At 45.2% G+C, this 8,854-nt stretch overlaps 1 protein-coding gene across 4 annotated transcripts in view; it reads right to left on the bottom strand.

Annotated features, from left to right (window-relative positions):
- RETREG1 (reticulophagy regulator 1) overlaps window positions 1-8,854 on the bottom strand; it is a 128,511-nt gene that overhangs the window by 7,201 nt on the left and 112,456 nt on the right. The window lies entirely within an intron of this gene.

Below are 8,854 nucleotides of genomic sequence, written 5' to 3' on the forward strand. Positions count from 1 at the left end.
GGTAGACAGACATATGCTAGCTCTGCTTGAGTTGGCGTGCTAAAAATAGCAGTGTAGCTGGGGGTAGCACTGGTGGCAGGTTAGGCTAGCTACCTGAATATGTACTCAAGGGGGCTGGGCAGGTTTGTACTCTAGTGGCTGGCCCAAGCTACTGCCCAAGCTACTCCCCAGCTACAATGCTATTTTTAGAGCACTAGCTTGAGCAGGGCTAGTTCATCTTTCTACCTGAGCTGGGAAGTTGCAGTGTAGATGTACCTTAGTGGTATGATGTATTTGAACGTATGCAATTATATAACACATTTTGATGTCTCTGATTTTATCCCTGCTTGTTGCTCCAGCCTCCTTTCCCACCACTTGAAATCAGACTATGCTAAGGAAGTCTGGGAAAACACCTTGTTTATAGATATATAGTCATTGTTTCTCAGTCATATTTTATGTAGATGCTTATTCTATTTGCGATAAGAACTGCAGCACTCTGCAAATACAGCATGTGTATTCATGCTTTATACACACAGCAAAACCAAACCTAGCTCAATTTGAAAATAATTATTCTGATGGTGTTTTATTTACACATGTCCAGTCACACTAGCTACAGTTTTTTATCCTATTGAAAAAAACTCTTATGCTTCAGAGCACAAAACTACCATTAAGTGCTCAGGATTGACTTCCTCTACAGCATCTGTTGTCAGAGTCAGGTTTCAGGACATCATGGACTATTTGGTCTAATCCAGTATGGGAATTCCTAGTCCTAATCATTTATATCAAATAATTGTCATTTAATGCACTCTCTCTGACTATACTGAGAAGAGCCATGGTATACATTATACAGCATACTAACATAGGCTGGACGTATTTTGAAGTCTTTTTGTTGTATGTATTACCAAAGCTACATAACTCTACAAAGGCTGCATGGTATAATCATTTGCATGCAATGTAACACCATGTTACAAGTGGTCATATGAGTTTAAATGATTCAACAAGTCTTTGACAAATTATGTGGTTTAACTATAAAAAAGTTGTTACTCATCTTGTGTCCCCCTGTGGAGGCTTTGAGATGTGTGTCTCTGTGGGTGCTGCACTGTAGGTGTGTCTGCATCCCTGCGCTGGTGATCAGAGAACTTTGGTAGCACATGCACTGGCTCTCCTCATTCTGCGCCATGAGGCTAGCCAGTATGCACAGGCTATCCATCCTTCTCTAGCACAGAGTCCCATATTGGGAACTCTGAAGGAGAAGGGTGGGTTGCAGAGCACGCCTAGGGACACACATCTCGAAGAACCTGTTTCTGCACAAGGTAACTACTTCTTCGAGCAGCGTCCCTATGGGTGCTCCACTGTAGGTGACTCCCAAGTAGAGTACCCCTTTTGGAGGGCTGGGACTTCAGAGTCGGGTAAGTTACAGATGACAATACTGTGGAGCCGAAGATGGCATCAGAGGCGAGTCCCCAGTAATTACATAGTGCTCTGTGAAAGTGTGGACTGACACCCATGTCCCTGGTCTGCAAATCTTTGAGATAGGGACATCCTTGAAGAAGGTGACAGATGAGGAAATGGATCTTGTGGAATGTGTACGGATTGAGTCTGGAGGGGTCACACTGCGAATTTGGTAGCATCGTCTGATGCAATTCGAGACCCACTTAGTGAGTCTTTGGGCTGATGTTGCTGAGCCCTTGGATCTTTCCGCCACAGGAAGTAAGAGTATGGGACTTCCTGAAGGCCTTTTTCCTATCAAGGTAGAAAGCAAGGGCTCTCTTAACAGCTAGGGAAGTGGTCCTCAACCCTTCCAAACTACTGTACCTCTTAAAGGAGTCTGATTTGTCTTGCGTACCCCAAATTTCATCTCACTTAAAAACTACTTGCTTACAAAACCAGACATAAAAATACAAAAAAGTGTCACAGCACACTACTACTGAAAAGTTGCTTACTTTCTCATGTTACCATATAATTATAAAATAAAGCAATTGGAATATAAATATTGTACTTACATTTCATAGATTCATAGATTCATAGATTATAGGACTGGAAGGGACCTCGAGAGGTCATCGAGTCCAGTCCCCTGCCCGCATGGCAGGACCAAATACCGCCTAGACCATCCCTAATAGACATTTATCTAACCTACTCTTAAATATCTCCAGAGACGGAGATTCCACAACCTCCCTAGGCAATTTGTTCCAGTGTTTAACCACCCTGACAGTTAGGAACTTTTTCCTAATGTCCAACCTAGACCTCCCTTGCTGCAGTTTAAACCCATTGTTTCTGGTTCTATCCTTAGAGGCTAAGGTGAACAAGTTCTCTCCCTCCTCCTTATGACACCCTTTTAGATACCTGAAAACTGCTATCATGTCCCCTCTCAGTCTTCTCTTTTCCAAACTAAACAAACCCAGTTCTTTCAGCCTTCCTTCATAGGTCATGTTCTCAAGACCTTTAATCATTCTTGTTGCTCTTCTTTGGACCCTTTCCAATTTCTCCACATCTTTCTTGAAATGAGGCGCCCAGAACTGGACACAATACTCCAGCTGAGGCCTAACCAGAGCAGAGTAGAGCGGAAGAATGACTTCTCGTGTCTTGCTCACAACACACCTGTTAATGCATCCCAGAATCATGTTTGCTTTTTTTGCAACAGCATCACACTGTTGACTCATATTTAGCTTGTGGTCCACTATAACCCCTAGATCCCTTTCTGCCGTACTCCTTCCTAGACAGTCTTTTCCCATTCTGTATGTGTGAAATTGATTTTTCCTTCCTAAGTGGAGCACTTTGCATTTGTCTTTGTTAAACTTCATCCTGTTTAACTCAGCCCATTTCTCCAATTTGTCCAGATCATTTTGAATTATGACCCTGTCCTCCAAAGTAGTTGCAATCCCTCCCAGTTTGGTATCATCCGCAAACTTAATAAGCGTACTTTCTATGCCAATATCTAAGTCGTTGATGAAGATATTGAACAGAGCCGGTCCCAAAACAGACCCCTGCGGTACCCCACTCGTTACGCCTTTCCAGCAGGATTGGGAACCATTAATAACAACTCTCTGAGTACGGTTATCCAGCCAGTTACGCACCCACCTTATAGTAGCCCCATCTAATTTGTATTTGCCTAGTTTATCGATAAGAATATCATGCGAGACCGTATCAAATGCCTTACTAAAGTCTAGGTATACCACATCCACAGCTTCACCCTTATCCACAAGGCTCGTTATCCTATCAAAGAAAGCTATCAGATTGGTTTGACATGATTTGTTCTTCACAAATCCATGCTGGCTGTTCCCTATCACCTTACCACCTTCCAAGTGTTTGCAGATGATTTCCTTAATTACTTGCTCCATTATCTTCCCTGGCACAGAAGTTAAACTAACTGGTCTGTAGTTACCTGGGTTGTTTTTATTTCCCTTTTTATAGATGGGCACTATATTTGCCCTTTTCCAGTCTTCTGGAATCTCTCCCGTCTCCCATGACTTTCCAAAGATAATAGCTAGAGGCTCAGATACCTCCTCTATTAGCTCCTTGAGTATTCTAGGATGCATTTCATCAGGCCCTGGTGACTTGCAGGCATCTAACTTTTCTAAGTGATTTTTAACTTGTTCTTTTTTTATTTTATCCGCTAAACCTACCCCCTTCCCATTAGTATTCACTATGTTAGGCATTCCTTCAGACTTCTCGGTGAAGACCGAAACAAAGAAGTCATTAAGCATCTCTGCCATTTCCAAGTTTCCTGTTACTGTTATATGCAATGTACATGCAATTTCAGTGTATAGTATATAGAGCAGTATAAACAAGTCATTGTCTGTGTGAAATTTTAGTTTGTACTGACTTCGCTAGTGCTTTTTATGTAGCTTGTTGTAAAGCTAGGCAAATCTCTAGATGAGTTGATGTACCCCCGGGAAAACCTCTGAGTACCCCCAGGTTGAGAACCACTGATTTAGGGTATATAGTATGGCATCCCTATTGTCTTGGTGAGGCTTGGATAGAAGACAGGAAGGTGAATTGATTGATTCATGTGAAACTGAGAGGCTCCTTTAAGGATGAATTTTGGATGTGGCCTAAGTGTAACCTGTGGAAAGAATACTGTGTATAAATTTGTTAGTCTCTAAGGTGCCACAAGTACTCCTGTTCTTTTTGAGGATACAGACTAACACGGCTGCTGCCTGAAACCTGTGTAAGGTGGAAGCACCATCAGAGCTACTATCTCCCCTATTCTTCTAGCTGAGGTAATTGCTATCAGGAAGGCCGTTTTCATCGATAGGTACGTTAACAAAACAGGTGGCCGTGGGTTTGAAGGGGGGCCTAGTCAGGTTTAGGTCCCATGTGGGGATAGGAAGCAGACGTTGAGGGAAGAGGTTTATTATACCCTCAAGGAACCTTTTAGTGGTTGAGTGCGACAGCACTGAGTATCCTTGTATGGGTTGGTGAATAGCTGTGATAGAAGCTGTGAAGAATCCCTAAGTTGGGATGTAGGGTACGTCCTTCAGCCTGTGAGAGGAGGGGTGGAAAGGTCAGGAGAGAGATCTGCGGGCACGCTGTGAGCTGTGTCAGGTAAGGCTACCAGGTCTGTCTTGGCCAAGTAGAAGCAATCAGGATGACGTGAGCTCCATCCTTTTTATTTTTAGCAGAACCTTTATCAAAAGAGGAAATGGGGGAAAGGCATAAAGAAGGTCCTTGTTGCAGGGGAGGAGAAGAGCATCGCCCAGAGAGTGCTGTCCCATCTCCGCCCTGGAGCAGCAGTGTGGACACTTCTTGTTCTGGTAAGTGGTGAACAGGTCTATGGATGGTGTTCCCTATTGTTTGAACAGGTCATGGAGTACTGATGGGCACCTCCAACTTGTGATCATGCGGGAATTTGTGACTGAGGTTATCCGCTATTGAGTTCTGAGTGCTGGGAGGTAAGCCGCAGACAAAGTGACGTTGTGAGAGATGTACCAGTTCCATAGTCTCATTGCCTCCGTGCATAGGAAGGGTGACCTGGCCCCCCCGAAGGTTGATGTAGTACATGCAGGCTATTTTGTCTGTTTAGGATCTTTGTATGTGATCCTGCTATCAGAGGGAGGAAATGGGTGCAGGCATTCCTGATCACTCTCAGTTTGAGGAGATTGATGTGTAGAAGCCATTTAAATGTGCACCCTACCATACAAGTGATGCGTAGATGGGTATTGATCTGTAAGCTCAATTCTGTAAACAAGTGTATCGTGGTCTTGATGAGCCTCCTGAAGTGATCAGGCTCTGAGGAGACAATTGTCCAGGTATGGGTAGATCATTATCCCTTGCGAGTGTAAATGAATAGCTGGGAGAACTTTGGAAAATACTCTTGGGGCCAATGAGAGTCCGAAGGGAAGACTCTGTATTGGTAATGGCCAGGTCCCAGAGTGAATCTGAGAAATCGTCTGTGAGCAGGTAGGACTGAAATGTTAAAGTAGATGTCCTGTAGGTCGAGGGCTGAAAACCAGTCTCCCTGGTCCAGTGATGGAATAATCATCGATAATCTGACCATCTTGAACTTCTGACCTTTGACAAACTTGTTGAGAGTCTGAGGTCCAGCATGGGTCTCCAACCTCTCTTTCTTTTGGGTATTAGGAAGTAACAAGAGTAGAACCCCTTGCCTCATAGATGTTGAGGTACTCCTTCTATGGATCCTAACTGGAGGAGTTGATCTATCTCCTGTCGTAGTAGACTCTCGTGAGAAGGGTCCCTGAAGAGGGACAGGGAAGGGTATTGTGGAGGGGGCAGAGAGGTGAAGTGGATAGAGTATCCAGATCAGATGATCTCTAAGACCCATCCGTTCGATGTTACGTGTTCCCAGGCACTGTGCAACGCTGCAAATGGGTGCATAATCATAGTCAGTTGCAGGGAGTGGTCTTGTGGCACCTCAATCTGCCCATCAAAAGTGGTGCTTACAGGAAGGGGACTGGGTTGAAGATTGTGGACTGGATGGCCTGAGCTTCGGGAATTTCCCCTTTTTTCTTTGCGGCTCATAATGGCGCTGTTATGGGAATTGAGTCATATATGGTCTGTGTTGGGATTGGGCGCTAAACTGTCTCTTTTGCCCTGGTGTATAGATTCCCAGCAACCTGAGGGTGGCCCTGGAATTCTTCAAGGTATGGAGGGAGGCATTGGTCTTCTCAGCAAAGAGCTTTGCATCCTTGTAGGGGAGGTCTTCTATTGTGGTCTGCATCTCCTTTGAATTCTGACAAGTGGAGCCATGACGCCTGTCTCATCACCACAGCCGTGGAGATGGATCTAACTGCCATGTTGGTGGCTTCGAGGGCTGACTGTAGCAATGTTTTTGCCACTAGTTGTCTCTCCTGGATGATGGCCTTGAAGGATTCCTGATGACTCTTTGGCAGTTTATCAATAAAGTCATTCAACTTATTGTCATTTGTGTAATCATATTTTGCCATGAGCGCTTGATAGTCGGCAATGCGGAATTGTAAGGAAGATGAGGAATACACCTTTCTGCTAAATAGATCAAGGCGCTTCCTATCCCTGTTGTAGGATGTTGCCCTGGAATGGTGTTGTTGGCCAACGGAATTCACGGCATCTACCACGATGGAATGGTGGTGGGTGGGAGAAAAGGAACTCTGATTCCTTTGTGAGGAAATAATATTTCTTGTATGCATGCTTGCACATTGGGGCTATTGATGCCGGGGTTTGCCACACCGTTTTAGCCAGGTCTAAGATGGCTTCATTAATTGGGAGGGCGATCTTCAAGGAGGATATCAAGGAGCTGGTGTGTATCCTTGACCTTCTCCAGTGGATGGAAGGACAGTTGTAAAGGCATGACCGCTTCATCCGGGGAAGAGAATATGGCTTTAGATGTTACTTCCTCCGTGTCAGGCTCTTGTTCCTCCATTTCCTGAGGCTCTAGTTGCCGTGGCCAAAGGAGTGTTCTGGGAGGGTTTTCGGGCAAGGCTTGAAGCTTGTGAGGCAGGCTCTCGATGTGCCACCTATGGGTCCCAGTATGGCCATTATGGTGGCATAGGGCCTGGTGGAGGTTTCCATAGGTGGCTGTACCAAGATGGTGGTGGTATACCATCTGCTGGTACATTTCCAGATCCTGTTGATAGTCGGTCGCATATGGAGCTTGGGAGGAGTCCTGTAATACTTCCTCTGTCTCACTGTCTCACACCTCACTAGATAGTGGAGGGGCATGATATGATTGCAGGGATATCCTCTGTGCCCAGCAAAAACATGATGCCCTGACGATGGTACTGAGCGGTGGAGACTCAGGTGCCTCCATTATGCAGAAGTCTCTGGTCTGGTGGAATTCTGCTGGTATCGATCCTCCTGGTGTCAGGGAGATGGAGACCTTTTCTGTACCGTTCTCTCCGGTGCCGGGTGGGCTACTGTCACTAGCAGTACCGAGGTCGACTTGCATACTAGGAGCATCTTCCTAGGATGTTTGTCCTTATCTTTCAGTATTGATGATTCAGTGCCCATGCCCAATGGGCCTCTGGGCAGTACTGGATACCAATGGTTGCCATGAGGCGTGAGTGCCGGATTGAGATCTCGGTGCTGAATATACCGAGTGAGATGACTATTGCCCTAGGCTCACTGAGGGGACTTCTTGATCTCTTTTTTGACTTGACAGAGGAGTCCCCATTCCGTTTCCTCGACCCACTGTCCTTCAAAGTTGAAGGCTGTGGGAAAGACCGGCCACCGGAAGGTTGAGCTCAAAGAGCTGCCTCCATGAAGATATTTTTTTGGTGAAGCTCTCTGTCCTTGAGGGATCTCGGCCAGAGCTGCTGGTAGAGGGTACACCTTTGTTTGATGTAGCCCTCGCCCAGGCAGTTAATGCACTGAAAGTGCTTGTTCAGAACAGGGATCGCCTTGCTGCAAGTGCGGCACTTCTTGAAGCCGGAGAACTGGGCATACTCTTTTTTGGGGGAGGGGGTGTCCTCCCGCCCACCGGGGATTGACAAAAGAATAAAGTCCTTTTCTTTTTTAAGGCAACAGGTAAGAAAAGCAAATGAAGAAAAGAGGCTTCAGAGGAAGCTAAAAATTGCAATTGTAAAAGGGGTTAACGATCTGTGAACAGACAGCTAATAGCTCCGTCACTAGTTGAGAAAGAACTAAGGACAGTTAGCCCGTGCATACTGGCTAGCTTCCTGGCACAGCACGAGGAGAGACAACGCATGTGCTGGCTCAACAGACACTGCTACCAAAGTTCTATCAGCAGCGCAGGGACACAGTGGAGCATCCACATGGACACTACTTGAAAAGAATGTTTCTTTACATATTTTGAGGTTAGAGAGGGGGTGCTGCAAATAGCAAAATGAATCTGCTTTACAATGATGTCAGTTGGGCCTCTAGGCACTATTGTAATAATAATAAGCATCTGTATCTCCACTCCTGAGAAGTGGGATAGATTCAATTGCTGTGAAATTCTGGTATAGTCCTTATGCAGCCAATACCATAGGGGTGTAACATCTTGTAGCTTCCCCAGATGAATAGCCACGTGGGCCAGATATTTGGGGGACCTGTAGTCATAGATGTGGTTAGTTTCTGGGTCAATTTCTCAGGATGGAGACAATGAGAGTCACTTTTAGAACATGATGTGATGCACATAGCTGTGTTCCTGGTCAGCAACAGCATGTCTCTTATTAGGAGGGAAAAAAAACTAGTCTTTCATAGAGCACAGAGACCAAGAGAAGTTTTCATGCTCTTCAGTGCTTTTTTACATAAAAAGAAGAACAGGAGTACTTGTGGCACCTTAGAGACTAACAAATTTATTAGAGCATAAGCTTTCGTGGACTACAGCCCACTTCTTCGGATGCATATAGAATGGAACATATATTGAGGAGATATATATACACACATACAGAGAGCATAAACAGGTGGGAGTTGTCTTACCAACTCTGAGAGGCCAATT

The sequence above is a fragment of the Trachemys scripta genome, chromosome 2, assembly GCF_013100865.1.
Source record: "Trachemys scripta elegans isolate TJP31775 chromosome 2, CAS_Tse_1.0, whole genome shotgun sequence".
Classification (NCBI taxonomy): Eukaryota; Metazoa; Chordata; order Testudines; family Emydidae; genus Trachemys; species Trachemys scripta.